At 46.4% G+C, this 21,947-nt stretch overlaps 52 non-coding genes across 52 annotated transcripts; all 52 read right to left on the reverse strand.

Annotated features, from left to right (window-relative positions):
* Window positions 1-114: 114 nt before the first annotated feature.
* Window positions 115-305, reverse strand: LOC136688146 (U2 spliceosomal RNA). Its single transcript, XR_010800854.1, has one exon. It is a non-coding gene; the product is annotated as a U2 spliceosomal RNA (small nuclear RNA).
* Window positions 306-531: 226 nt separating this feature from the next.
* On the reverse strand, window positions 532-645 carry LOC136688639 (U5 spliceosomal RNA). Its single transcript, XR_010801331.1, has one exon. It is a non-coding gene; the product is annotated as a U5 spliceosomal RNA (small nuclear RNA).
* Window positions 646-951: 306 nt separating this feature from the next.
* LOC136688147 (U2 spliceosomal RNA) lies at window positions 952-1,142 on the reverse strand. The gene has a single exon (XR_010800855.1). It is a non-coding gene; the product is annotated as a U2 spliceosomal RNA (small nuclear RNA).
* A 226-nt stretch (window positions 1,143-1,368) lies between these two features.
* LOC136688640 (U5 spliceosomal RNA) lies at window positions 1,369-1,482 on the reverse strand. The gene has a single exon (XR_010801332.1). It is a non-coding gene; the product is annotated as a U5 spliceosomal RNA (small nuclear RNA).
* Window positions 1,483-1,788: 306 nt separating this feature from the next.
* On the reverse strand, window positions 1,789-1,979 carry LOC136688148 (U2 spliceosomal RNA). Its single transcript, XR_010800856.1, has one exon. It is a non-coding gene; the product is annotated as a U2 spliceosomal RNA (small nuclear RNA).
* A 235-nt stretch (window positions 1,980-2,214) lies between these two features.
* LOC136688641 (U5 spliceosomal RNA) lies at window positions 2,215-2,328 on the reverse strand. The gene has a single exon (XR_010801333.1). It is a non-coding gene; the product is annotated as a U5 spliceosomal RNA (small nuclear RNA).
* A 307-nt stretch (window positions 2,329-2,635) lies between these two features.
* LOC136688288 (U2 spliceosomal RNA) lies at window positions 2,636-2,826 on the reverse strand. Its single transcript, XR_010800995.1, has one exon. It is a non-coding gene; the product is annotated as a U2 spliceosomal RNA (small nuclear RNA).
* A 235-nt stretch (window positions 2,827-3,061) lies between these two features.
* Window positions 3,062-3,175, reverse strand: LOC136688795 (U5 spliceosomal RNA). Its single transcript, XR_010801483.1, has one exon. It is a non-coding gene; the product is annotated as a U5 spliceosomal RNA (small nuclear RNA).
* A 305-nt stretch (window positions 3,176-3,480) lies between these two features.
* LOC136688149 (U2 spliceosomal RNA) lies at window positions 3,481-3,671 on the reverse strand. The gene has a single exon (XR_010800857.1). It is a non-coding gene; the product is annotated as a U2 spliceosomal RNA (small nuclear RNA).
* A 226-nt stretch (window positions 3,672-3,897) lies between these two features.
* On the reverse strand, window positions 3,898-4,011 carry LOC136688642 (U5 spliceosomal RNA). Its single transcript, XR_010801334.1, has one exon. It is a non-coding gene; the product is annotated as a U5 spliceosomal RNA (small nuclear RNA).
* A 306-nt stretch (window positions 4,012-4,317) lies between these two features.
* LOC136688150 (U2 spliceosomal RNA) lies at window positions 4,318-4,508 on the reverse strand. The gene has a single exon (XR_010800858.1). It is a non-coding gene; the product is annotated as a U2 spliceosomal RNA (small nuclear RNA).
* A 226-nt stretch (window positions 4,509-4,734) lies between these two features.
* On the reverse strand, window positions 4,735-4,848 carry LOC136688643 (U5 spliceosomal RNA). Its single transcript, XR_010801335.1, has one exon. It is a non-coding gene; the product is annotated as a U5 spliceosomal RNA (small nuclear RNA).
* A 306-nt stretch (window positions 4,849-5,154) lies between these two features.
* On the reverse strand, window positions 5,155-5,345 carry LOC136688151 (U2 spliceosomal RNA). Its single transcript, XR_010800859.1, has one exon. It is a non-coding gene; the product is annotated as a U2 spliceosomal RNA (small nuclear RNA).
* Window positions 5,346-5,580: 235 nt separating this feature from the next.
* LOC136688644 (U5 spliceosomal RNA) lies at window positions 5,581-5,694 on the reverse strand. Its single transcript, XR_010801336.1, has one exon. It is a non-coding gene; the product is annotated as a U5 spliceosomal RNA (small nuclear RNA).
* Window positions 5,695-6,001: 307 nt separating this feature from the next.
* Window positions 6,002-6,192, reverse strand: LOC136688378 (U2 spliceosomal RNA). Its single transcript, XR_010801080.1, has one exon. It is a non-coding gene; the product is annotated as a U2 spliceosomal RNA (small nuclear RNA).
* Window positions 6,193-6,427: 235 nt separating this feature from the next.
* Window positions 6,428-6,541, reverse strand: LOC136688645 (U5 spliceosomal RNA). The gene has a single exon (XR_010801337.1). It is a non-coding gene; the product is annotated as a U5 spliceosomal RNA (small nuclear RNA).
* A 306-nt stretch (window positions 6,542-6,847) lies between these two features.
* On the reverse strand, window positions 6,848-7,038 carry LOC136688152 (U2 spliceosomal RNA). The gene has a single exon (XR_010800860.1). It is a non-coding gene; the product is annotated as a U2 spliceosomal RNA (small nuclear RNA).
* A 226-nt stretch (window positions 7,039-7,264) lies between these two features.
* LOC136688646 (U5 spliceosomal RNA) lies at window positions 7,265-7,378 on the reverse strand. Its single transcript, XR_010801338.1, has one exon. It is a non-coding gene; the product is annotated as a U5 spliceosomal RNA (small nuclear RNA).
* Window positions 7,379-7,684: 306 nt separating this feature from the next.
* On the reverse strand, window positions 7,685-7,875 carry LOC136688153 (U2 spliceosomal RNA). Its single transcript, XR_010800861.1, has one exon. It is a non-coding gene; the product is annotated as a U2 spliceosomal RNA (small nuclear RNA).
* Window positions 7,876-8,101: 226 nt separating this feature from the next.
* Window positions 8,102-8,215, reverse strand: LOC136688647 (U5 spliceosomal RNA). Its single transcript, XR_010801339.1, has one exon. It is a non-coding gene; the product is annotated as a U5 spliceosomal RNA (small nuclear RNA).
* A 307-nt stretch (window positions 8,216-8,522) lies between these two features.
* Window positions 8,523-8,713, reverse strand: LOC136688379 (U2 spliceosomal RNA). The gene has a single exon (XR_010801081.1). It is a non-coding gene; the product is annotated as a U2 spliceosomal RNA (small nuclear RNA).
* A 235-nt stretch (window positions 8,714-8,948) lies between these two features.
* LOC136688648 (U5 spliceosomal RNA) lies at window positions 8,949-9,062 on the reverse strand. The gene has a single exon (XR_010801340.1). It is a non-coding gene; the product is annotated as a U5 spliceosomal RNA (small nuclear RNA).
* Window positions 9,063-9,368: 306 nt separating this feature from the next.
* LOC136688154 (U2 spliceosomal RNA) lies at window positions 9,369-9,559 on the reverse strand. The gene has a single exon (XR_010800862.1). It is a non-coding gene; the product is annotated as a U2 spliceosomal RNA (small nuclear RNA).
* A 226-nt stretch (window positions 9,560-9,785) lies between these two features.
* LOC136688650 (U5 spliceosomal RNA) lies at window positions 9,786-9,899 on the reverse strand. The gene has a single exon (XR_010801341.1). It is a non-coding gene; the product is annotated as a U5 spliceosomal RNA (small nuclear RNA).
* Window positions 9,900-10,205: 306 nt separating this feature from the next.
* On the reverse strand, window positions 10,206-10,396 carry LOC136688155 (U2 spliceosomal RNA). The gene has a single exon (XR_010800863.1). It is a non-coding gene; the product is annotated as a U2 spliceosomal RNA (small nuclear RNA).
* Window positions 10,397-10,622: 226 nt separating this feature from the next.
* Window positions 10,623-10,736, reverse strand: LOC136688651 (U5 spliceosomal RNA). Its single transcript, XR_010801342.1, has one exon. It is a non-coding gene; the product is annotated as a U5 spliceosomal RNA (small nuclear RNA).
* A 306-nt stretch (window positions 10,737-11,042) lies between these two features.
* LOC136688289 (U2 spliceosomal RNA) lies at window positions 11,043-11,233 on the reverse strand. The gene has a single exon (XR_010800996.1). It is a non-coding gene; the product is annotated as a U2 spliceosomal RNA (small nuclear RNA).
* A 235-nt stretch (window positions 11,234-11,468) lies between these two features.
* LOC136688652 (U5 spliceosomal RNA) lies at window positions 11,469-11,582 on the reverse strand. Its single transcript, XR_010801343.1, has one exon. It is a non-coding gene; the product is annotated as a U5 spliceosomal RNA (small nuclear RNA).
* A 305-nt stretch (window positions 11,583-11,887) lies between these two features.
* LOC136688290 (U2 spliceosomal RNA) lies at window positions 11,888-12,078 on the reverse strand. Its single transcript, XR_010800997.1, has one exon. It is a non-coding gene; the product is annotated as a U2 spliceosomal RNA (small nuclear RNA).
* Window positions 12,079-12,313: 235 nt separating this feature from the next.
* On the reverse strand, window positions 12,314-12,427 carry LOC136688653 (U5 spliceosomal RNA). The gene has a single exon (XR_010801344.1). It is a non-coding gene; the product is annotated as a U5 spliceosomal RNA (small nuclear RNA).
* A 306-nt stretch (window positions 12,428-12,733) lies between these two features.
* On the reverse strand, window positions 12,734-12,924 carry LOC136688156 (U2 spliceosomal RNA). Its single transcript, XR_010800864.1, has one exon. It is a non-coding gene; the product is annotated as a U2 spliceosomal RNA (small nuclear RNA).
* A 235-nt stretch (window positions 12,925-13,159) lies between these two features.
* LOC136688654 (U5 spliceosomal RNA) lies at window positions 13,160-13,273 on the reverse strand. The gene has a single exon (XR_010801345.1). It is a non-coding gene; the product is annotated as a U5 spliceosomal RNA (small nuclear RNA).
* Window positions 13,274-13,580: 307 nt separating this feature from the next.
* LOC136688157 (U2 spliceosomal RNA) lies at window positions 13,581-13,771 on the reverse strand. Its single transcript, XR_010800865.1, has one exon. It is a non-coding gene; the product is annotated as a U2 spliceosomal RNA (small nuclear RNA).
* Window positions 13,772-14,006: 235 nt separating this feature from the next.
* LOC136688655 (U5 spliceosomal RNA) lies at window positions 14,007-14,120 on the reverse strand. Its single transcript, XR_010801346.1, has one exon. It is a non-coding gene; the product is annotated as a U5 spliceosomal RNA (small nuclear RNA).
* Window positions 14,121-14,426: 306 nt separating this feature from the next.
* Window positions 14,427-14,617, reverse strand: LOC136688158 (U2 spliceosomal RNA). The gene has a single exon (XR_010800866.1). It is a non-coding gene; the product is annotated as a U2 spliceosomal RNA (small nuclear RNA).
* A 235-nt stretch (window positions 14,618-14,852) lies between these two features.
* Window positions 14,853-14,966, reverse strand: LOC136688656 (U5 spliceosomal RNA). The gene has a single exon (XR_010801347.1). It is a non-coding gene; the product is annotated as a U5 spliceosomal RNA (small nuclear RNA).
* Window positions 14,967-15,273: 307 nt separating this feature from the next.
* On the reverse strand, window positions 15,274-15,464 carry LOC136688160 (U2 spliceosomal RNA). Its single transcript, XR_010800867.1, has one exon. It is a non-coding gene; the product is annotated as a U2 spliceosomal RNA (small nuclear RNA).
* A 235-nt stretch (window positions 15,465-15,699) lies between these two features.
* Window positions 15,700-15,813, reverse strand: LOC136688657 (U5 spliceosomal RNA). The gene has a single exon (XR_010801348.1). It is a non-coding gene; the product is annotated as a U5 spliceosomal RNA (small nuclear RNA).
* Window positions 15,814-16,118: 305 nt separating this feature from the next.
* On the reverse strand, window positions 16,119-16,309 carry LOC136688161 (U2 spliceosomal RNA). The gene has a single exon (XR_010800868.1). It is a non-coding gene; the product is annotated as a U2 spliceosomal RNA (small nuclear RNA).
* Window positions 16,310-16,544: 235 nt separating this feature from the next.
* LOC136688658 (U5 spliceosomal RNA) lies at window positions 16,545-16,658 on the reverse strand. Its single transcript, XR_010801349.1, has one exon. It is a non-coding gene; the product is annotated as a U5 spliceosomal RNA (small nuclear RNA).
* A 306-nt stretch (window positions 16,659-16,964) lies between these two features.
* LOC136688162 (U2 spliceosomal RNA) lies at window positions 16,965-17,155 on the reverse strand. Its single transcript, XR_010800869.1, has one exon. It is a non-coding gene; the product is annotated as a U2 spliceosomal RNA (small nuclear RNA).
* Window positions 17,156-17,390: 235 nt separating this feature from the next.
* LOC136688659 (U5 spliceosomal RNA) lies at window positions 17,391-17,504 on the reverse strand. Its single transcript, XR_010801350.1, has one exon. It is a non-coding gene; the product is annotated as a U5 spliceosomal RNA (small nuclear RNA).
* A 307-nt stretch (window positions 17,505-17,811) lies between these two features.
* On the reverse strand, window positions 17,812-18,002 carry LOC136688163 (U2 spliceosomal RNA). The gene has a single exon (XR_010800870.1). It is a non-coding gene; the product is annotated as a U2 spliceosomal RNA (small nuclear RNA).
* A 235-nt stretch (window positions 18,003-18,237) lies between these two features.
* On the reverse strand, window positions 18,238-18,351 carry LOC136688660 (U5 spliceosomal RNA). Its single transcript, XR_010801351.1, has one exon. It is a non-coding gene; the product is annotated as a U5 spliceosomal RNA (small nuclear RNA).
* Window positions 18,352-18,657: 306 nt separating this feature from the next.
* LOC136688164 (U2 spliceosomal RNA) lies at window positions 18,658-18,848 on the reverse strand. The gene has a single exon (XR_010800871.1). It is a non-coding gene; the product is annotated as a U2 spliceosomal RNA (small nuclear RNA).
* A 235-nt stretch (window positions 18,849-19,083) lies between these two features.
* Window positions 19,084-19,197, reverse strand: LOC136688661 (U5 spliceosomal RNA). The gene has a single exon (XR_010801352.1). It is a non-coding gene; the product is annotated as a U5 spliceosomal RNA (small nuclear RNA).
* A 307-nt stretch (window positions 19,198-19,504) lies between these two features.
* Window positions 19,505-19,695, reverse strand: LOC136688165 (U2 spliceosomal RNA). The gene has a single exon (XR_010800872.1). It is a non-coding gene; the product is annotated as a U2 spliceosomal RNA (small nuclear RNA).
* Window positions 19,696-19,930: 235 nt separating this feature from the next.
* LOC136688662 (U5 spliceosomal RNA) lies at window positions 19,931-20,044 on the reverse strand. Its single transcript, XR_010801353.1, has one exon. It is a non-coding gene; the product is annotated as a U5 spliceosomal RNA (small nuclear RNA).
* A 307-nt stretch (window positions 20,045-20,351) lies between these two features.
* Window positions 20,352-20,542, reverse strand: LOC136688166 (U2 spliceosomal RNA). The gene has a single exon (XR_010800873.1). It is a non-coding gene; the product is annotated as a U2 spliceosomal RNA (small nuclear RNA).
* A 235-nt stretch (window positions 20,543-20,777) lies between these two features.
* LOC136688663 (U5 spliceosomal RNA) lies at window positions 20,778-20,891 on the reverse strand. Its single transcript, XR_010801354.1, has one exon. It is a non-coding gene; the product is annotated as a U5 spliceosomal RNA (small nuclear RNA).
* Window positions 20,892-21,197: 306 nt separating this feature from the next.
* Window positions 21,198-21,388, reverse strand: LOC136688167 (U2 spliceosomal RNA). The gene has a single exon (XR_010800874.1). It is a non-coding gene; the product is annotated as a U2 spliceosomal RNA (small nuclear RNA).
* Window positions 21,389-21,623: 235 nt separating this feature from the next.
* On the reverse strand, window positions 21,624-21,737 carry LOC136688439 (U5 spliceosomal RNA). Its single transcript, XR_010801130.1, has one exon. It is a non-coding gene; the product is annotated as a U5 spliceosomal RNA (small nuclear RNA).
* Window positions 21,738-21,947: the final 210 nt, after the last annotated feature.

Genomic DNA, 21,947 nt, shown 5'->3' on the forward strand with positions numbered 1-21,947 from the left:
AAAAATGGAGGGAAAACCATGAAACAGATTAAAAAGAGAACAGCCTCGAGAAGGCAACATCATAAAGCCGTACCCATGTCCTAACTTATTTCTTTCTGACTTTTAACCAGTTTAAGGAGGTGCACCGTTCCCAGAAGTACTGCAATACCGGGTCGATGCGTGGAGCGGACGGAGCAAGCCCCTCTTCCGTCTCCCTGCTCAAAAAATCAATTTAATATGTAGTCCTCGTATAGAGGACGTATCAGATATTAAACTGATAAGAACAGATACTACACTTGATCTTAGCCAAAAGGCCGAGAAGCGATAACCGGAAAGGCCCGGAGCACCCTGCCGCAAACCAGCAACTACTGGAGGGTATTTAAACCTGGTCGTCAGACCTTGACCCCTCCCACTCAGACACCACCACCACACCGGAGGCTCCTCCCACCAAGAACTGCAAACAGAAGCTAAGAGCTGCTGCTACAGGAACTTGTGGCAAGGCGTGCTCCAAAGACAGCTGTCGCTCTGTCATTATACAGGAAGAAAATGTGTAGCTCTGCAGCAACAGAGCCTTCAAAAATACACAAAACTCGTCAACGTTCCCCTCCACGGAAATCTTTAGTAAAAGGCGAAAGATTTGTACGTGACTGAAGAGAAACCCGAGATATGACGGCTAACGGCAGGCCTTCCGCTCCTCTGCTGGAGGTCTAAGACTCTTGCGGAGGGTGCAGACTGAACAAAGGTCAGGGTGGGATAATCTGTGCATAAATTAACACGCCAATTAGAGGTCAACACAGACGAGAAAAACATGAGATCATAGATTTGTATTTAAAAAAAAAAAAAAAAAAAAAAAAGAAGAAAAATGGAGGGAAAACCATGAAACAGATTAAAAAGAGAACAGCCTCGAGAAGGCAACATCATAAAGCCGTACCCATGTCCTAACTTATTTCTTTCTGACTTTTAACCAGTTTAAGGAGGTGCACCGTTCCCAGAAGTACTGCAATACCGGGTCGATGCGTGGAGCGGACGGAGCAAGCCCCTCTTCCGTCTCCCTGCTCAAAAAATCAATTTAATATGTAGTCCTCGTATAGAGGACGTATCAGATATTAAACTGATAAGAACAGATACTACACTTGATCTTAGCCAAAAGGCCGAGAAGCGATAACCGGAAAGGCCCGGAGCACCCTGCCGCAAACCAGCAACTACTGGAGGGTATTTAAACCTGGTCGTCAGACCTTGACCCCTCCCACTCAGACACCACCACCACACCGGAGGCTCCTCCCACCAAGAACTGCAAACAGAAGCTAAGAGCTGCTGCTACAGGAACTTGTGGCAAGGCGTGCTCCAAAGACAGCTGTCGCTCTGTCATTATACAGGAAGAAAATGTGTAGCTCTGCAGCAACAGAGCCTTCAAAAATACACAAAACTCGTCAACGTTCCCCTCCACGGAAATCTTTAGTAAAAGGCGAAAGATTTGTACGTGACTGAAGAGAAACCCGAGATATGACGGCTAACGGCAGGCCTTCCGCTCCTCTGCTGGAGGTCTAAGACTCTTGCGGAGGGTGCAGACTGAACAAAGGTCAGGGTGGGATAATCTGTGCATAAATTAACACGCCAATTAGAGGTCAACACAGACGAGAAAAACATGAGATCATAGATTTGTATTTAAAAAAAAAAAAAAAAAAAAAAAAGAAGAAAAATGGAGGGAAAACCATGAAACAGATTAAAAAGAGAACAGCCTCGAGAAGGCAACATCATAAAGCCGTACCCATGTCCTAACTTATTTCTTTCTGACTTTTAACCAGTTTAAGGAGGTGCACCGTTCCCAGAAGTACTGCAATACCGGGTCGATGCGTGGAGCGGACGGAGCAAGCCCCTCTTCCGTCTCCCTGCTCAAAAAATCAATTTAATATGTAGTCCTCGTATAGAGGACGTATCAGATATTAAACTGATAAGAACAGATACTACACTTGATCTTAGCCAAAAGGCCGAGAAGCGATAACCGGAAAGGCCCGGCCGGCCCGGAGCACCCTGCCGCAAACCAGCAACTACTGGAGGGTATTTAAACCTGGTCGTCAGACCTTGACCCCTCCCACTCAGACACCACCACCACACCGGAGGCTCCTCCCACCAAGAACTGCAAACAGAAGCTAAGAGCTGCTGCTACAGGAACTTGTGGCAAGGCGTGCTCCAAAGACGGCTGTCGCTCTGTCATTATACAGGAAGAAAATGTGTAGCTCTGCAGCAACAGAGCCTTCAAAAATACACAAAACTCGTCAACGTTCCCCTCCACGGAAATCTTTAGTAAAAGGCGAAAGATTTGTACGTGACTGAAGAGAAACCCGAGATATGACGGCTAACGGCAGGCCTTCCGCTCCTCTGCTGGAGGTCTAAGACTCTTGCGGAGGGTGCAGACTGAACAAAGGTCAGGGTGGGATAATCTGTGCATAAATTAACACGCCAATTAGAGGTCAACACAGACGAGAAAAACATGAGATCATAGATTTGTATTTAAAAAAAAAAAAAAAAAAAAAAAAAGAAGAAAAATGGAGGGAAAACCATGAAACAGATTAAAAAGAGAACAGCCTCGAGAAGGCAACATCATAAAGCCGTACCCATGTCCTAACTTATTTCTTTCTGACTTTTAACCAGTTTAAGGAGGTGCACCGTTCCCAGAAGTACTGCAATACCGGGTCGATGCGTGGAGCGGACGGAGCAAGCCCCTCTTCCGTCTCCCTGCTCAAAAAATCAATTTAATATGTAGTCCTCGTATAGAGGACGTATCAGATATTAAACTGATAAGAACAGATACTACGCTTGATCTTAGCCAAAAGGCCGAGAAGCGATAACCGGAAAGGCCCGGCCGGCCCGGAGCACCCTGCCGCAAACCAGCAACTACTGGAGGGTATTTAAACCTGGTCGTCAGACCTTGACCCCTCCCACTCAGACACCACCACCACACCGGAGGCTCCTCCCACCAAGAACTGCAAACAGAAGCTAAGAGCTGCTGCTACAGGAACTTGTGGCAAGGCGTGCTCCAAAGACGGCTGTCGCTCTGTCATTATACAGGAAGAAAATGTGTAGCTCTGCAGCAACAGAGCCTTCAAAAATACACAAAACTCGTCAACGTTCCCCTCCACGGAAATCTTTAGTAAAAGGCGAAAGATTTGTACGTGACTGAAAAGAAACCCGAGATATGACGGCTAACGGCAGGCCTTCCGCTCCTCTGCTGGAGGTCTAAGACTCTTGCGGAGGGTGCAGACTGAACAAAGGTCAGGGTGGGATAATCTGTGCATAAATTAACACGCCAATTAGAGGTCAACACAGACGAGAAAAACATGAGATCATAGATTTGTATTTAAAAAAAAAAAAAAAAAAAAAAAGAAGAAAAATGGAGGGAAAACCATGAAACAGATTAAAAAGAGAACAGCCTCGAGAAGGCAACATCATAAAGCCGTACCCATGTCCTAACTTATTTCTTTCTGACTTTTAACCAGTTTAAGGAGGTGCACCGTTCCCAGAAGTACTGCAATACCGGGTCGATGCGTGGAGCGGACGGAGCAAGCCCCTCTTCCGTCTCCCTGCTCAAAAAATCAATTTAATATGTAGTCCTCGTATAGAGGACGTATCAGATATTAAACTGATAAGAACAGATACTACACTTGATCTTAGCCAAAAGGCCGAGAAGCGATAACCGGAAAGGCCCGGAGCACCCTGCCGCAAACCAGCAACTACTGGAGGGTATTTAAACCTGGTCGTCAGACCTTGACCCCTCCCACTCAGACACCACCACCACACCGGAGGCTCCTCCCACCAAGAACTGCAAACAGAAGCTAAGAGCTGCTGCTACAGGAACTTGTGGCAAGGCGTGCTCCAAAGACAGCTGTCGCTCTGTCATTATACAGGAAGAAAATGTGTAGCTCTGCAGCAACAGAGCCTTCAAAAATACACAAAACTCGTCAACGTTCCCCTCCACGGAAATCTTTAGTAAAAGGCGAAAGATTTGTACGTGACTGAAGAGAAACCCGAGATATGACGGCTAACGGCAGGCCTTCCGCTCCTCTGCTGGAGGTCTAAGACTCTTGCGGAGGGTGCAGACTGAACAAAGGTCAGGGTGGGATAATCTGTGCATAAATTAACACGCCAATTAGAGGTCAACACAGACGAGAAAAACATGAGATCATAGATTTGTATTTAAAAAAAAAAAAAAAAAAAAAAAAGAAGAAAAATGGAGGGAAAACCATGAAACAGATTAAAAAGAGAACAGCCTCGAGAAGGCAACATCATAAAGCCGTACCCATGTCCTAACTTATTTCTTTCTGACTTTTAACCAGTTTAAGGAGGTGCACCGTTCCCAGAAGTACTGCAATACCGGGTCGATGCGTGGAGCGGACGGAGCAAGCCCCTCTTCCGTCTCCCTGCTCAAAAAATCAATTTAATATGTAGTCCTCGTATAGAGGACGTATCAGATATTAAACTGATAAGAACAGATACTACACTTGATCTTAGCCAAAAGGCCGAGAAGCGATAACCGGAAAGGCCCGGAGCACCCTGCCGCAAACCAGCAACTACTGGAGGGTATTTAAACCTGGTCGTCAGACCTTGACCCCTCCCACTCAGACACCACCACCACACCGGAGGCTCCTCCCACCAAGAACTGCAAACAGAAGCTAAGAGCTGCTGCTACAGGAACTTGTGGCAAGGCGTGCTCCAAAGACAGCTGTCGCTCTGTCATTATACAGGAAGAAAATGTGTAGCTCTGCAGCAACAGAGCCTTCAAAAATACACAAAACTCGTCAACGTTCCCCTCCACGGAAATCTTTAGTAAAAGGCGAAAGATTTGTACGTGACTGAAGAGAAACCCGAGATATGACGGCTAACGGCAGGCCTTCCGCTCCTCTGCTGGAGGTCTAAGACTCTTGCGGAGGGTGCAGACTGAACAAAGGTCAGGGTGGGATAATCTGTGCATAAATTAACACGCCAATTAGAGGTCAACACAGACGAGAAAAACATGAGATCATAGATTTGTATTTAAAAAAAAAAAAAAAAAAAAAAAAGAAGAAAAATGGAGGGAAAACCATGAAACAGATTAAAAAGAGAACAGCCTCGAGAAGGCAACATCATAAAGCCGTACCCATGTCCTAACTTATTTCTTTCTGACTTTTAACCAGTTTAAGGAGGTGCACCGTTCCCAGAAGTACTGCAATACCGGGTCGATGCGTGGAGCGGACGGAGCAAGCCCCTCTTCCGTCTCCCTGCTCAAAAAATCAATTTAATATGTAGTCCTCGTATAGAGGACGTATCAGATATTAAACTGATAAGAACAGATACTACACTTGATCTTAGCCAAAAGGCCGAGAAGCGATAACCGGAAAGGCCCGGCCGGCCCGGAGCACCCTGCCGCAAACCAGCAACTACTGGAGGGTATTTAAACCTGGTCGTCAGACCTTGACCCCTCCCACTCAGACACCACCACCACACCGGAGGCTCCTCCCACCAAGAACTGCAAACAGAAGCTAAGAGCTGCTGCTACAGGAACTTGTGGCAAGGCGTGCTCCAAAGACGGCTGTCGCTCTGTCATTATACAGGAAGAAAATGTGTAGCTCTGCAGCAACAGAGCCTTCAAAAATACACAAAACTCGTCAACGTTCCCCTCCACGGAAATCTTTAGTAAAAGGCGAAAGATTTGTACGTGACTGAAGAGAAACCCGAGATATGACGGCTAACGGCAGGCCTTCCGCTCCTCTGCTGGAGGTCTAAGACTCTTGCGGAGGGTGCAGACTGAACAAAGGTCAGGGTGGGATAATCTGTGCATAAATTAACACGCCAATTAGAGGTCAACACAGACGAGAAAAACATGAGATCATAGATTTGTATTTAAAAAAAAAAAAAAAAAAAAAAAAAGAAGAAAAATGGAGGGAAAACCATGAAACAGATTAAAAAGAGAACAGCCTCGAGAAGGCAACATCATAAAGCCGTACCCATGTCCTAACTTATTTCTTTCTGACTTTTAACCAGTTTAAGGAGGTGCACCGTTCCCAGAAGTACTGCAATACCGGGTCGATGGGTGGAGCGGACGGAGCAAGCCCCTCTTCCGTCTCCCTGCTCAAAAAATCAATTTAATATGTAGTCCTCGTATAGAGGACGTATCAGATATTAAACTGATAAGAACAGATACTACGCTTGATCTTAGCCAAAAGGCCGAGAAGCGATAACCGGAAAGGCCCGGCCGGCCCGGAGCACCCTGCCGCAAACCAGCAACTACTGGAGGGTATTTAAACCTGGTCGTCAGACCTTGACCCCTCCCACTCAGACACCACCACCACACCGGAGGCTCCTCCCACCAAGAACTGCAAACAGAAGCTAAGAGCTGCTGCTACAGGAACTTGTGGCAAGGCGTGCTCCAAAGACGGCTGTCGCTCTGTCATTATACAGGAAGAAAATGTGTAGCTCTGCAGCAACAGAGCCTTCAAAAATACACAAAACTCGTCAACGTTCCCCTCCACGGAAATCTTTAGTAAAAGGCGAAAGATTTGTACGTGACTGAAGAGAAACCCGAGATATGACGGCTAACGGCAGGCCTTCCGCTCCTCTGCTGGAGGTCTAAGACTCTTGCGGAGGGTGCAGACTGAACAAAGGTCAGGGTGGGATAATCTGTGCATAAATTAACACGCCAATTAGAGGTCAACACAGACGAGAAAAACATGAGATCATAGATTTGTATTTAAAAAAAAAAAAAAAAAAAAAAAAGAAGAAAAATGGAGGGAAAACCATGAAACAGATTAAAAAGAGAACAGCCTCGAGAAGGCAACATCATAAAGCCGTACCCATGTCCTAACTTATTTCTTTCTGACTTTTAACCAGTTTAAGGAGGTGCACCGTTCCCAGAAGTACTGCAATACCGGGTCGATGCGTGGAGCGGACGGAGCAAGCCCCTCTTCCGTCTCCCTGCTCAAAAAATCAATTTAATATGTAGTCCTCGTATAGAGGACGTATCAGATATTAAACTGATAAGAACAGATACTACACTTGATCTTAGCCAAAAGGCCGAGAAGCGATAACCGGAAAGGCCCGGAGCACCCTGCCGCAAACCAGCAACTACTGGAGGGTATTTAAACCTGGTCGTCAGACCTTGACCCCTCCCACTCAGACACCACCACCACACCGGAGGCTCCTCCCACCAAGAACTGCAAACAGAAGCTAAGAGCTGCTGCTACAGGAACTTGTGGCAAGGCGTGCTCCAAAGACAGCTGTCGCTCTGTCATTATACAGGAAGAAAATGTGTAGCTCTGCAGCAACAGAGCCTTCAAAAATACACAAAACTCGTCAACGTTCCCCTCCACGGAAATCTTTAGTAAAAGGCGAAAGATTTGTACGTGACTGAAGAGAAACCCGAGATATGACGGCTAACGGCAGGCCTTCCGCTCCTCTGCTGGAGGTCTAAGACTCTTGCGGAGGGTGCAGACTGAACAAAGGTCAGGGTGGGATAATCTGTGCATAAATTAACACGCCAATTAGAGGTCAACACAGACGAGAAAAACATGAGATCATAGATTTGTATTTAAAAAAAAAAAAAAAAAAAAAAAAGAAGAAAAATGGAGGGAAAACCATGAAACAGATTAAAAAGAGAACAGCCTCGAGAAGGCAACATCATAAAGCCGTACCCATGTCCTAACTTATTTCTTTCTGACTTTTAACCAGTTTAAGGAGGTGCACCGTTCCCAGAAGTACTGCAATACCGGGTCGATGCGTGGAGCGGACGGAGCAAGCCCCTCTTCCGTCTCCCTGCTCAAAAAATCAATTTAATATGTAGTCCTCGTATAGAGGACGTATCAGATATTAAACTGATAAGAACAGATACTACACTTGATCTTAGCCAAAAGGCCGAGAAGCGATAACCGGAAAGGCCCGGAGCACCCTGCCGCAAACCAGCAACTACTGGAGGGTATTTAAACCTGGTCGTCAGACCTTGACCCCTCCCACTCAGACACCACCACCACACCGGAGGCTCCTCCCACCAAGAACTGCAAACAGAAGCTAAGAGCTGCTGCTACAGGAACTTGTGGCAAGGCGTGCTCCAAAGACGGCTGTCGCTCTGTCATTATACAGGAAGAAAATGTGTAGCTCTGCAGCAACAGAGCCTTCAAAAATACACAAAACTCGTCAACGTTCCCCTCCACGGAAATCTTTAGTAAAAGGCGAAAGATTTGTACGTGACTGAAGAGAAACCCGAGATATGACGGCTAACGGCAGGCCTTCCGCTCCTCTGCTGGAGGTCTAAGACTCTTGCGGAGGGTGCAGACTGAACAAAGGTCAGGGTGGGATAATCTGTGCATAAATTAACACGCCAATTAGAGGTCAACACAGACGAGAAAAACATGAGATCATAGATTTGTATTTAAAAAAAAAAAAAAAAAAAAAAAAAGAAGAAAAATGGAGGGAAAACCATGAAACAGATTAAAAAGAGAACAGCCTCGAGAAGGCAACATCATAAAGCCGTACCCATGTCCTAACTTATTTCTTTCTGACTTTTAACCAGTTTAAGGAGGTGCACCGTTCCCAGAAGTACTGCAATACCGGGTCGATGGGTGGAGCGGACGGAGCAAGCCCCTCTTCCGTCTCCCTGCTCAAAAAATCAATTTAATATGTAGTCCTCGTATAGAGGACGTATCAGATATTAAACTGATAAGAACAGATACTACGCTTGATCTTAGCCAAAAGGCCGAGAAGCGATAACCGGAAAGGCCCGGCCGGCCCGGAGCACCCTGCCGCAAACCAGCAACTACTGGAGGGTATTTAAACCTGGTCGTCAGACCTTGACCCCTCCCACTCAGACACCACCACCACACCGGAGGCTCCTCCCACCAAGAACTGCAAACAGAAGCTAAGAGCTGCTGCTACAGGAACTTGTGGCAAGGCGTGCTCCAAAGACGGCTGTCGCTCTGTCATTATACAGGAAGAAAATGTGTAGCTCTGCAGCAACAGAGCCTTCAAAAATACACAAAACTCGTCAACGTTCCCCTCCACGGAAATCTTTAGTAAAAGGCGAAAGATTTGTACGTGACTGAAGAGAAACCCGAGATATGACGGCTAACGGCAGGCCTTCCGCTCCTCTGCTGGAGGTCTAAGACTCTTGCGGAGGGTGCAGACTGAACAAAGGTCAGGGTGGGATAATCTGTGCATAAATTAACACGCCAATTAGAGGTCAACACAGACGAGAAAAACATGAGATCATAGATTTGTATTTAAAAAAAAAAAAAAAAAAAAAAAAGAAGAAAAATGGAGGGAAAACCATGAAACAGATTAAAAAGAGAACAGCCTCGAGAAGGCAACATCATAAAGCCGTACCCATGTCCTAACTTATTTCTTTCTGACTTTTAACCAGTTTAAGGAGGTGCACCGTTCCCAGAAGTACTGCAATACCGGGTCGATGCGTGGAGCGGACGGAGCAAGCCCCTCTTCCGTCTCCCTGCTCAAAAAATCAATTTAATATGTAGTCCTCGTATAGAGGACGTATCAGATATTAAACTGATAAGAACAGATACTACACTTGATCTTAGCCAAAAGGCCGAGAAGCGATAACCGGAAAGGCCCGGAGCACCCTGCCGCAAACCAGCAACTACTGGAGGGTATTTAAACCTGGTCGTCAGACCTTGACCCCTCCCACTCAGACACCACCACCACACCGGAGGCTCCTCCCACCAAGAACTGCAAACAGAAGCTAAGAGCTGCTGCTACAGGAACTTGTGGCAAGGCGTGCTCCAAAGACAGCTGTCGCTCTGTCATTATACAGGAAGAAAATGTGTAGCTCTGCAGCAACAGAGCCTTCAAAAATACACAAAACTCGTCAACGTTCCCCTCCACGGAAATCTTTAGTAAAAGGCGAAAGATTTGTACGTGACTGAAGAGAAACCCGAGATATGACGGCTAACGGCAGGCCTTCCGCTCCTCTGCTGGAGGTCTAAGACTCTTGCGGAGGGTGCAGACTGAACAAAGGTCAGGGTGGGATAATCTGTGCATAAATTAACACGCCAATTAGAGGTCAACACAGACGAGAAAAACATGAGATCATAGATTTGTATTTAAAAAAAAAAAAAAAAAAAAAAAAGAAGAAAAATGGAGGGAAAACCATGAAACAGATTAAAAAGAGAACAGCCTCGAGAAGGCAACATCATAAAGCCGTACCCATGTCCTAACTTATTTCTTTCTGACTTTTAACCAGTTTAAGGAGGTGCACCGTTCCCAGAAGTACTGCAATACCGGGTCGATGCGTGGAGCGGACGGAGCAAGCCCCTCTTCCGTCTCCCTGCTCAAAAAATCAATTTAATATGTAGTCCTCGTATAGAGGACGTATCAGATATTAAACTGATAAGAACAGATACTACACTTGATCTTAGCCAAAAGGCCGAGAAGCGATAACCGGAAAGGCCCGGAGCACCCTGCCGCAAACCAGCAACTACTGGAGGGTATTTAAACCTGGTCGTCAGACCTTGACCCCTCCCACTCAGACACCACCACCACACCGGAGGCTCCTCCCACCAAGAACTGCAAACAGAAGCTAAGAGCTGCTGCTACAGGAACTTGTGGCAAGGCGTGCTCCAAAGACAGCTGTCGCTCTGTCATTATACAGGAAGAAAATGTGTAGCTCTGCAGCAACAGAGCCTTCAAAAATACACAAAACTCGTCAACGTTCCCCTCCACGGAAATCTTTAGTAAAAGGCGAAAGATTTGTACGTGACTGAAGAGAAACCCGAGATATGACGGCTAACGGCAGGCCTTCCGCTCCTCTGCTGGAGGTCTAAGACTCTTGCGGAGGGTGCAGACTGAACAAAGGTCAGGGTGGGATAATCTGTGCATAAATTAACACGCCAATTAGAGGTCAACACAGACGAGAAAAACATGAGATCATAGATTTGTATTTAAAAAAAAAAAAAAAAAAAAAAAAGAAGAAAAATGGAGGGAAAACCATGAAACAGATTAAAAAGACAACAGCCTCGAGAAGGCAACATCATAAAGCCGTACCCATGTCCTAACTTATTTCTTTCTGACTTTTAACCAGTTTAAGGAGGTGCACCGTTCCCAGAAGTACTGCAATACCGGGTCGATGCGTGGAGCGGACGGAGCAAGCCCCTCTTCCGTCTCCCTGCTCAAAAAATCAATTTAATATGTAGTCCTCGTATAGAGGACGTATCAGATATTAAACTGATAAGAACAGATACTACGCTTGATCTTAGCCAAAAGGCCGAGAAGCGATAACCGGAAAGGCCCGGCCGGCCCGGAGCACCCTGCCGCAAACCAGCAACTACTGGAGGGTATTTAAACCTGGTCGTCAGACCTTGACCCCTCCCACTCAGACACCACCACCACACCGGAGGCTCCTCCCACCAAGAACTGCAAACAGAAGCTAAGAGCTGCTGCTACAGGAACTTGTGGCAAGGCGTGCTCCAAAGACGGCTGTCGCTCTGTCATTATACAGGAAGAAAATGTGTAGCTCTGCAGCAACAGAGCCTTCAAAAATACACAAAACTCGTCAACGTTCCCCTCCACGGAAATCTTTAGTAAAAGGCGAAAGATTTGTACGTGACTGAAGAGAAACCCGAGATATGACGGCTAACGGCAGGCCTTCCGCTCCTCTGCTGGAGGTCTAAGACTCTTGCGGAGGGTGCAGACTGAACAAAGGTCAGGGTGGGATAATCTGTGCATAAATTAACACGCCAATTAGAGGTCAACACAGACGAGAAAAACATGAGATCATAGATTTGTATTTAAAAAAAAAAAAAAAAAAAAAAAGAAGAAAAATGGAGGGAAAACCATGAAACAGATTAAAAAGACAACAGCCTCGAGAAGGCAACATCATAAAGCCGTACCCATGTCCTAACTTATTTCTTTCTGACTTTTAACCAGTTTAAGGAGGTGCACCGTTCCCAGAAGTACTGCAATACCGGGTCGATGCGTGGAGCGGACGGAGCAAGCCCCTCTTCCGTCTCCCTGCTCAAAAAATCAATTTAATATGTAGTCCTCGTATAGAGGACGTATCAGATATTAAACTGATAAGAACAGATACTACGCTTGATCTTAGCCAAAAGGCCGAGAAGCGATAACCGGAAAGGCCCGGCCGGCCCGGAGCACCCTGCCGCAAACCAGCAACTACTGGAGGGTATTTAAACCTGGTCGTCAGACCTTGACCCCTCCCACTCAGACACCACCACCACACCGGAGGCTCCTCCCACCAAGAACTGCAAACAGAAGCTAAGAGCTGCTGCTACAGGAACTTGTGGCAAGGCGTGCTCCAAAGACGGCTGTCGCTCTGTCATTATACAGGAAGAAAATGTGTAGCTCTGCAGCAACAGAGCCTTCAAAAATACACAAAACTCGTCAACGTTCCCCTCCACGGAAATCTTTAGTAAAAGGCGAAAGATTTGTACGTGACTGAAGAGAAACCCGAGATATGACGGCTAACGGCAGGCCTTCCGCTCCTCTGCTGGAGGTCTAAGACTCTTGCGGAGGGTGCAGACTGAACAAAGGTCAGGGTGGGATAATCTGTGCATAAATTAACACGCCAATTAGAGGTCAACACAGACGAGAAAAACATGAGATCATAGATTTGTATTTAAAAAAAAAAAAAAAAAAAAAAAAGAAGAAAAATGGAGGGAAAACCATGAAACAGATTAAAAAGAGAACAGCCTCGAGAAGGCAACATCATAAAGCCGTACCCATGTCCTAACTTATTTCTTTCTGACTTTTAACCAGTTTAAGGAGGTGCACCGTTCCCAGAAGTACTGCAATACCGGGTCGATGCGTGGAGCGGACGGAGCAAGCCCCTCTTCCGTCTCCCTGCTCAAAAAATCAATTTAATATGTAGTCCTCGTATAGAGGACGTATCAGATATTAAACTGATAAGAACAGATACTACACTTGATCTTAGCCAAAAGGCCGAGAAGCGATAACCGGAAAGGCCCGGCCGGCCCGGAGCACCCTGCCGCAAACCAGCAACTACTGGAGGGTATTTAAACCTGGTCGTCAGACCTTGACCCCTCCCACTCAGACACCACCACCACACCGGAGGCTCCTCCCACCAAGAACTGCAAACAGAAGCTAAGAGCTGCTGCTACAGGAACTTGTGGCAAGGCGTGCTCCAAAGACGGCTGTCGCTCTGTCATTATACAGGAAGAAAATGTGTAGCTCTGCAGCAACAGAGCCTTCAAAAATACACAAAACTCGTCAACGTTCCCCTCCACGGAAATCTTTAGTAAAAGGCGAAAGATTTGTACGTGACTGAAGAGAAACCCGAGATATGACGGCTAACGGCAGGCCTTCCGCTCCTCTGCTGGAGGTCTAAGACTCTTGCGGAGGGTGCAGACTGAACAAAGGTCAGGGTGGGATAATCTGTGCATAAATTAACACGCCAATTAGAGGTCAACACAGACGAGAAAAACATGAGATCATAGATTTGTATTTAAAAAAAAAAAAAAAAAAAAAAAAAGAAGAAAAATGGAGGGAAAACCATGAAACAGATTAAAAAGAGAACAGCCTCGAGAAGGCAACATCATAAAGCCGTACCCATGTCCTAACTTATTTCTTTCTGACTTTTAACCAGTTTAAGGAGGTGCACCGTTCCCAGAAGTACTGCAATACCGGGTCGATGCGTGGAGCGGACGGAGCAAGCCCCTCTTCCGTCTCCCTGCTCAAAAAATCAATTTAATATGTAGTCCTCGTATAGAGGACGTATCAGATATTAAACTGATAAGAACAGATACTACACTTGATCTTAGCCAAAAGGCCGAGAAGCGATAACCGGAAAGGCCCGGCCGGCCCGGAGCACCCTGCCGCAAACCAGCAACTACTGGAGGGTATTTAAACCTGGTCGTCAGACCTTGACCCCTCCCACTCAGACACCACCACCACACCGGAGGCTCCTCCCACCAAGAACTGCAAACAGAAGCTAAGAGCTGCTGCTACAGGAACTTGTGGCAAGGCGTGCTCCAAAGACGGCTGTCGCTCTGTCATTATACAGGAAGAAAATGTGTAGCTCTGCAGCAACAGAGCCTTCAAAAATACACAAAACTCGTCAACGTTCCCCTCCACGGAAATCTTTAGTAAAAGGCGAAAGATTTGTACGTGACTGAAGAGAAACCCGAGATATGACGGCTAACGGCAGGCCTTCCGCTCCTCTGCTGGAGGTCTAAGACTCTTGCGGAGGGTGCAGACTGAACAAAGGTCAGGGTGGGATAATCTGTGCATAAATTAACACGCCAATTAGAGGTCAACACAGACGAGAAAAACATGAGATCATAGATTTGTATTTAAAAAAAAAAAAAAAAAAAAAAAAGAAGAAAAATGGAGGGAAAACCATGAAACAGATTAAAAAGACAACAGCCTCGAGAAGGCAACATCATAAAGCCGTACCCATGTCCTAACTTATTTCTTTCTGACTTTTAACCAGTTTAAGGAGGTGCACCGTTCCCAGAAGTACTGCAATACCGGGTCGATGCGTGGAGCGGACGGAGCAAGCCCCTCTTCCGTCTCCCTGCTCAAAAAATCAATTTAATATGTAGTCCTCGTATAGAGGACGTATCAGATATTAAACTGATAAGAACAGATACTACACTTGATCTTAGCCAAAAGGCCGAGAAGCGATAACCGGAAAGGCCCGGCCGGCCCGGAGCACCCTGCCGCAAACCAGCAACTACTGGAGGGTATTTAAACCTGGTCGTCAGACCTTGACCCCTCCCACTCAGACACCACCACCACACCGGAGGCTCCTCCCACCAAGAACTGCAAACAGAAGCTAAGAGCTGCTGCTACAGGAACTTGTGGCAAGGCGTGCTCCAAAGACGGCTGTCGCTCTGTCATTATACAGGAAGAAAATGTGTAGCTCTGCAGCAACAGAGCCTTCAAAAATACACAAAACTCGTCAACGTTCCCCTCCACGGAAATCTTTAGTAAAAGGCGAAAGATTTGTACGTGACTGAAGAGAAACCCGAGATATGACGGCTAACGGCAGGCCTTCCGCTCCTCTGCTGGAGGTCTAAGACTCTTGCGGAGGGTGCAGACTGAACAAAGGTCAGGGTGGGATAATCTGTGCATAAATTAACACGCCAATTAGAGGTCAACACAGACGAGAAAAACATGAGATCATAGATTTGTATTTAAAAAAAAAAAAAAAAAAAAAAAAAGAAGAAAAATGGAGGGAAAACCATGAAACAGATTAAAAAGAGAACAGCCTCGAGAAGGCAACATCATAAAGCCGTACCCATGTCCTAACTTATTTCTTTCTGACTTTTAACCAGTTTAAGGAGGTGCACCGTTCCCAGAAGTACTGCAATACCGGGTCGATGCGTGGAGCGGACGGAGCAAGCCCCTCTTCCGTCTCCCTGCTCAAAAAATCAATTTAATATGTAGTCCTCGTATAGAGGACGTATCAGATATTAAACTGATAAGAACAGATACTACACTTGATCTTAGCCAAAAGGCCGAGAAGCGATAACCGGAAAGGCCCGGCCGGCCCGGAGCACCCTGCCGCAAACCAGCAACTACTGGAGGGTATTTAAACCTGGTCGTCAGACCTTGACCCCTCCCACTCAGACACCACCACCACACCGGAGGCTCCTCCCACCAAGAACTGCAAACAGAAGCTAAGAGCTGCTGCTACAGGAACTTGTGGCAAGGCGTGCTCCAAAGACGGCTGTCGCTCTGTCATTATACAGGAAGAAAATGTGTAGCTCTGCAGCAACAGAGCCTTCAAAAATACACAAAACTCGTCAACGTTCCCCTCCACGGAAATCTTTAGTAAAAGGCGAAAGATTTGTACGTGACTGAAGAGAAACCCGAGATATGACGGCTAACGGCAGGCCTTCCGCTCCTCTGCTGGAGGTCTAAGACTCTTGCGGAGGGTGCAGACTGAACAAAGGTCAGGGTGGGATAATCTGTGCATAAATTAACACGCCAATTAGAGGTCAACACAGACGAGAAAAACATGAGATCATAGATTTGTATTTAAAAAAAAAAAAAAAAAAAAAAAGAAGAAAAATGGAGGGAAAACCATGAAACAGATTAAAAAGACAACAGCCTCGAGAAGGCAACATCATAAAGCCGTACCCATGTCCTAACTTATTTCTTTCTGACTTTTAACCAGTTTAAGGAGGTGCACCGTTCCCAGAAGTACTGCAATACCGGGTCGATGCGTGGAGCGGACGGAGCAAGCCCCTCTTCCGTCTCCCTGCTCAAAAAATCAATTTAATATGTAGTCCTCGTATAGAGGACGTATCAGATATTAAACTGATAAGAACAGATACTACACTTGATCTTAGCCAAAAGGCCGAGAAGCGATAACCGGAAAGGCCCGGCCGGCCCGGAGCACCCTGCCGCAAACCAGCAACTACTGGAGGGTATTTAAACCTGGTCGTCAGACCTTGACCCCTCCCACTCAGACACCACCACCACACCGGAGGCTCCTCCCACCAAGAACTGCAAACAGAAGCTAAGAGCTGCTGCTACAGGAACTTGTGGCAAGGCGTGCTCCAAAGACGGCTGTCGCTCTGTCATTATACAGGAAGAAAATGTGTAGCTCTGCAGCAACAGAGCCTTCAAAAATACACAAAACTCGTCAACGTTCCCCTCCACGGAAATCTTTAGTAAAAGGCGAAAGATTTGTACGTGACTGAAGAGAAACCCGAGATATGACGGCTAACGGCAGGCCTTCCGCTCCTCTGCTGGAGGTCTAAGACTCTTGCGGAGGGTGCAGACTGAACAAAGGTCAGGGTGGGATAATCTGTGCATAAATTAACACGCCAATTAGAGGTCAACACAGACGAGAAAAACATGAGATCATAGATTTGTATTTAAAAAAAAAAAAAAAAAAAAAAAAGAAGAAAAATGGAGGGAAAACCATGAAACAGATTAAAAAGAGAACAGCCTCGAGAAGGCAACATCATAAAGCCGTACCCATGTCCTAACTTATTTCTTTCTGACTTTTAACCAGTTTAAGGAGGTGCACCGTTCCCAGAAGTACTGCAATACCGGGTCGATGCGTGGAGCGGACGGAGCAAGCCCCTCTTCCGTCTCCCTGCTCAAAAAATCAATTTAATATGTAGTCCTCGTATAGAGGACGTATCAGATATTAAACTGATAAGAACAGATACTACACTTGATCTTAGCCAAAAGGCCGAGAAGCGATAACCGGAAAGGCCCGGCCGGCCCGGAGCACCCTGCCGCAAACCAGCAACTACTGGAGGGTATTTAAACCTGGTCGTCAGACCTTGACCCCTCCCACTCAGACACCACCACCACACCGGAGGCTCCTCCCACCAAGAACTGCAAACAGAAGCTAAGAGCTGCTGCTACAGGAACTTGTGGCAAGGCGTGCTCCAAAGACGGCTGTCGCTCTGTCATTATACAGGAAGAAAATGTGTAGCTCTGCAGCAACAGAGCCTTCAAAAATACACAAAACTCGTCAACGTTCCCCTCCACGGAAATCTTTAGTAAAAGGCGAAAGATTTGTACGTGACTGAAGAGAAACCCGAGATATGACGGCTAACGGCAGGCCTTCCGCTCCTCTGCTGGAGGTCTAAGACTCTTGCGGAGGGTGCAGACTGAACAAAGGTCAGGGTGGGATAATCTGTGCATAAATTAACACGCCAATTAGAGGTCAACACAGACGAGAAAAACATGAGATCATAGATTTGTATTTAAAAAAAAAAAAAAAAAAAAAAAAAGAAGAAAAATGGAGGGAAAACCATGAAACAGATTAAAAAGAGAACAGCCTCGAGAAGGCAACATCATAAAGCCGTACCCATGTCCTAACTTATTTCTTTCTGACTTTTAACCAGTTTAAGGAGGTGCACCGTTCCCAGAAGTACTGCAATACCGGGTCGATGCGTGGAGCGGACGGAGCAAGCCCCTCTTCCGTCTCCCTGCTCAAAAAATCAATTTAATATGTAGTCCTCGTATAGAGGACGTATCAGATATTAAACTGATAAGAACAGATACTACACTTGATCTTAGCCAAAAGGCCGAGAAGCGATAACCGGAAAGGCCCGGCCGGCCCGGAGCACCCTGCCGCAAACCAGCAACTACTGGAGGGTATTTAAACCTGGTCGTCAGACCTTGACCCCTCCCACTCAGACACCACCACCACACCGGAGGCTCCTCCCACCAAGAACTGCAAACAGAAGCTAAGAGCTGCTGCTACAGGAACTTGTGGCAAGGCGTGCTCCAAAGACGGCTGTCGCTCTGTCATTATACAGGAAGAAAATGTGTAGCTCTGCAGCAACAGAGCCTTCAAAAATACACAAAACTCGTCAACGTTCCCCTCCACGGAAATCTTTAGTAAAAGGCGAAAGATTTGTACGTGACTGAAGAGAAACCCGAGATATGACGGCTAACGGCAGGCCTTCCGCTCCTCTGCTGGAGGTCTAAGACTCTTGCGGAGGGTGCAGACTGAACAAAGGTCAGGGTGGGATAATCTGTGCATAAATTAACACGCCAATTAGAGGTCAACACAGACGAGAAAAACATGAGATCATAGATTTGTATTTAAAAAAAAAAAAAAAAAAAAAAAAGAAGAAAAATGGAGGGAAAACCATGAAACAGATTAAAAAGAGAACAGCCTCGAGAAGGCAACATCATAAAGCCGTACCCATGTCCTAACTTATTTCTTTCTGACTTTTAACCAGTTTAAGGAGGTGCACCGTTCCCAGAAGTACTGCAATACCGGGTCGATGCGTGGAGCGGACGGAGCAAGCCCCTCTTCCGTCTCCCTGCTCAAAAAATCAATTTAATATGTAGTCCTCGTATAGAGGACGTATCAGATATTAAACTGATAAGAACAGATACTACACTTGATCTTAGCCAAAAGGCCGAGAAGCGATAACCGGAAAGGCCCGGCCGGCCCGGAGCACCCTGCCGCAAACCAGCAACTACTGGAGGGTATTTAAACCTGGTCGTCAGACCTTGACCCCTCCCACTCAGACACCACCACCACACCGGAGGCTCCTCCCACCAAGAACTGCAAACAGAAGCTAAGAGCTGCTGCTACAGGAACTTGTGGCAAGGCGTGCTCCAAAGACGGCTGTCGCTCTGTCATTATACAGGAAGAAAATGTGTAGCTCTGCAGCAACAGAGCCTTCAAAAATACACAAAACTCGTCAACGTTCCCCTCCACGGAAATCTTTAGTAAAAGGCGAAAGATTTGTACGTGACTGAAGAGAAACCCGAGATATGACGGCTAACGGCAGGCCTTCCGCTCCTCTGCTGGAGGTCTAAGACTCTTGCGGAGGGTGCAGACTGAACAAAGGTCAGGGTGGGATAATCTGTGCATAAATTAACACGCCAATTAGAGGTCAACACAGACGAGAAAAACATGAGATCATAGATTTGTATTTAAAAAAAAAAAAAAAAAAAAAAAAAGAAGAAAAATGGAGGGAAAACCATGAAACAGATTAAAAAGAGAACAGCCTCGAGAAGGCAACATCATAAAGCCGTACCCATGTCCTAACTTATTTCTTTCTGACTTTTAACCAGTTTAAGGAGGTGCACCGTTCCCAGAAGTACTGCAATACCGGGTCGATGCGTGGAGCGGACGGAGCAAGCCCCTCTTCCGTCTCCCTGCTCAAAAAATCAATTTAATATGTAGTCCTCGTATAGAGGACGTATCAGATATTAAACTGATAAGAACAGATACTACACTTGATCTTAGCCAAAAGGCCGAGAAGCGATAACCGGAAAGGCCCGGCCGGCCCGGAGCACCCTGCCGCAAACCAGCAACTACTGGAGGGTATTTAAACCTGGTCGTCAGACCTTGACCCCTCCCACTCAGACACCACCACCACACCGGAGGCTCCTCCCACCAAGAACTGCAAACAGAAGCTAAGAGCTGCTGCTACAGGAACTTGTGGCAAGGCGTGCTCCAAAGACGGCTGTCGCTCTGTCATTATACAGGAAGAAAATGTGTAGCTCTGCAGCAACAGAGCCTTCAAAAATACACAAAACTCGTCAACGTTCCCCTCCACGGAAATCTTTAGTAAAAGGCGAAAGATTTGTACGTGACTGAAGAGAAACCCGAGATATGACGGCTAACGGCAGGCCTTCCGCTCCTCTGCTGGAGGTCTAAGACTCTTGCGGAGGGTGCAGACTGAACAAAGGTCAGGGTGGGATAATCTGTGCATAAATTAACACGCCAATTAGAGGTCAACACAGACGAGAAAAACATGAGATCATAGATTTGTATTTAAAAAAAAAAAAAAAAAAAAAAAAAGAAGAAAAATGGAGGGAAAACCATGAAACAGATTAAAAAGAGAACAGCCTCGAGAAGGCAACATCATAAAGCCGTACCCATGTCCTAACTTATTTCTTTCTGACTTTTAACCAGTTTAAGGAGGTGCACCGTTCCCAGAAGTACTGCAATACCGGGTCGATGCGTGGAGCGGACGGAGCAAGCCCCTCTTCCGTCTCCCTGCTCAAAAAATCAATTTAATATGTAGTCCTCGTATAGAGGACGTATCAGATATTAAACTGATAAGAACAGATACTACACTTGATCTTAGCCAAAAGGCCGAGAAGCGATAACCGGAAAGGCCCGGCCGGCCCGGAGCACCCTGCCGCAAACCAGCAACTACTGGAGGGTATTTAAACCTGGTCGTCAGACCTTGACCCCTCCCACTCAGACACCACCACCACACCGGAGGCTCCTCCCACCAAGAACTGCAAACAGAAGCTAAGAGCTGCTGCTACAGGAACTTGTGGCAAGGCGTGCTCCAAAGACGGCTGTCGCTCTGTCATTATACAGGAAGAAAATGTGTAGCTCTGCAGCAACAGAGCCTTCAAAAATACACAAAACTCGTCAACGTTCCCCTCCACGGAAATCTTTAGTAAAAGGCGAAAGATTTGTACGTGACTGAAGAGAAACCCGAGATATGACGGCTAACGGCAGGCCTTCCGCTCCTCTGCTGGAGGTCTAAGACTCTTGCGGAGGGTGCAGACTGAACAAAGGTCAGGGTGGGATAATCTGTGCATAAATTAACACGCCAATTAGAGGTCAACACAGACGAGAAAAACATGAGATCATAGATTTGTATTTAAAAAAAAAAAAAAAAAAAAAAAAGAAGAAAAATGGAGGGAAAACCATGAAACAGATTAAAAAGAGAACAGCCTCGAGAAGGCAACATCATAAAGCCGTACCCATGTCCTAACTTATTTCTTTCTGACTTTTAACCAGTTTAAGGAGGTGCACCGTTCCCAGAAGTACTGCAATACCGGGTCGATGCGTGGAGCGGACGGAGCAAGCCCCTCTTCCGTCTCCCTGCTCAAAAAATCAATTTAATATGTAGTCCTCGTATAGAGGACGTATCAGATATTAAACTGATAAGAACAGATACTACACTTGATCTTAGCCAAAAGGCCGAGAAGCGATAACCGGAAAGGCCCGGCCGGCCCGGAGCACCCTGCCGCAAACCAGCAACTACTGGAGGGTATTTAAACCTGGTCGTCAGACCTTGACCCCTCCCACTCAGACACCACCACCACACCGGAGGCTCCTCCCACCAAGAACTGCAAACAGAAGCTAAGAGCTGCTGCTACAGGAACTTGTGGCAAGGCGTGCTCCAAAGACGGCTGTCGCTCTGTCATTATACAGGAAGAAAATGTGTAGCTCTGCAGCAACAGAGCCTTCAAAAATACACAAAACTCGTCAACGTTCCCCTCCACGGAAATCTTTAGTAAAAGGCGAAAGATTTGTACGTGACTGAAGAGAAACCCGAGATATGATGGCTAACGGCAGGCCTTCCGCTCCTCTGCTGGAGGTCTAAGACTCTTGCGGAGGGTGCAGACTGAACAAAGGTCAGGGTGGGATAATCTGTGCATAAATTAACACGCCAATTAGAGGTCAACACAGACGAGAAAAACATGAGATCATAGATTTGTATTTAAAAAAAAAAAAAAAAAAAAAAAAGAAGAAAAATGGAGGGAAAACC

The sequence above is a fragment of the Hoplias malabaricus genome, chromosome 2, assembly GCF_029633855.1.
Source record: "Hoplias malabaricus isolate fHopMal1 chromosome 2, fHopMal1.hap1, whole genome shotgun sequence".
Classification (NCBI taxonomy): Eukaryota; Metazoa; Chordata; class Actinopteri; order Characiformes; family Erythrinidae; genus Hoplias; species Hoplias malabaricus.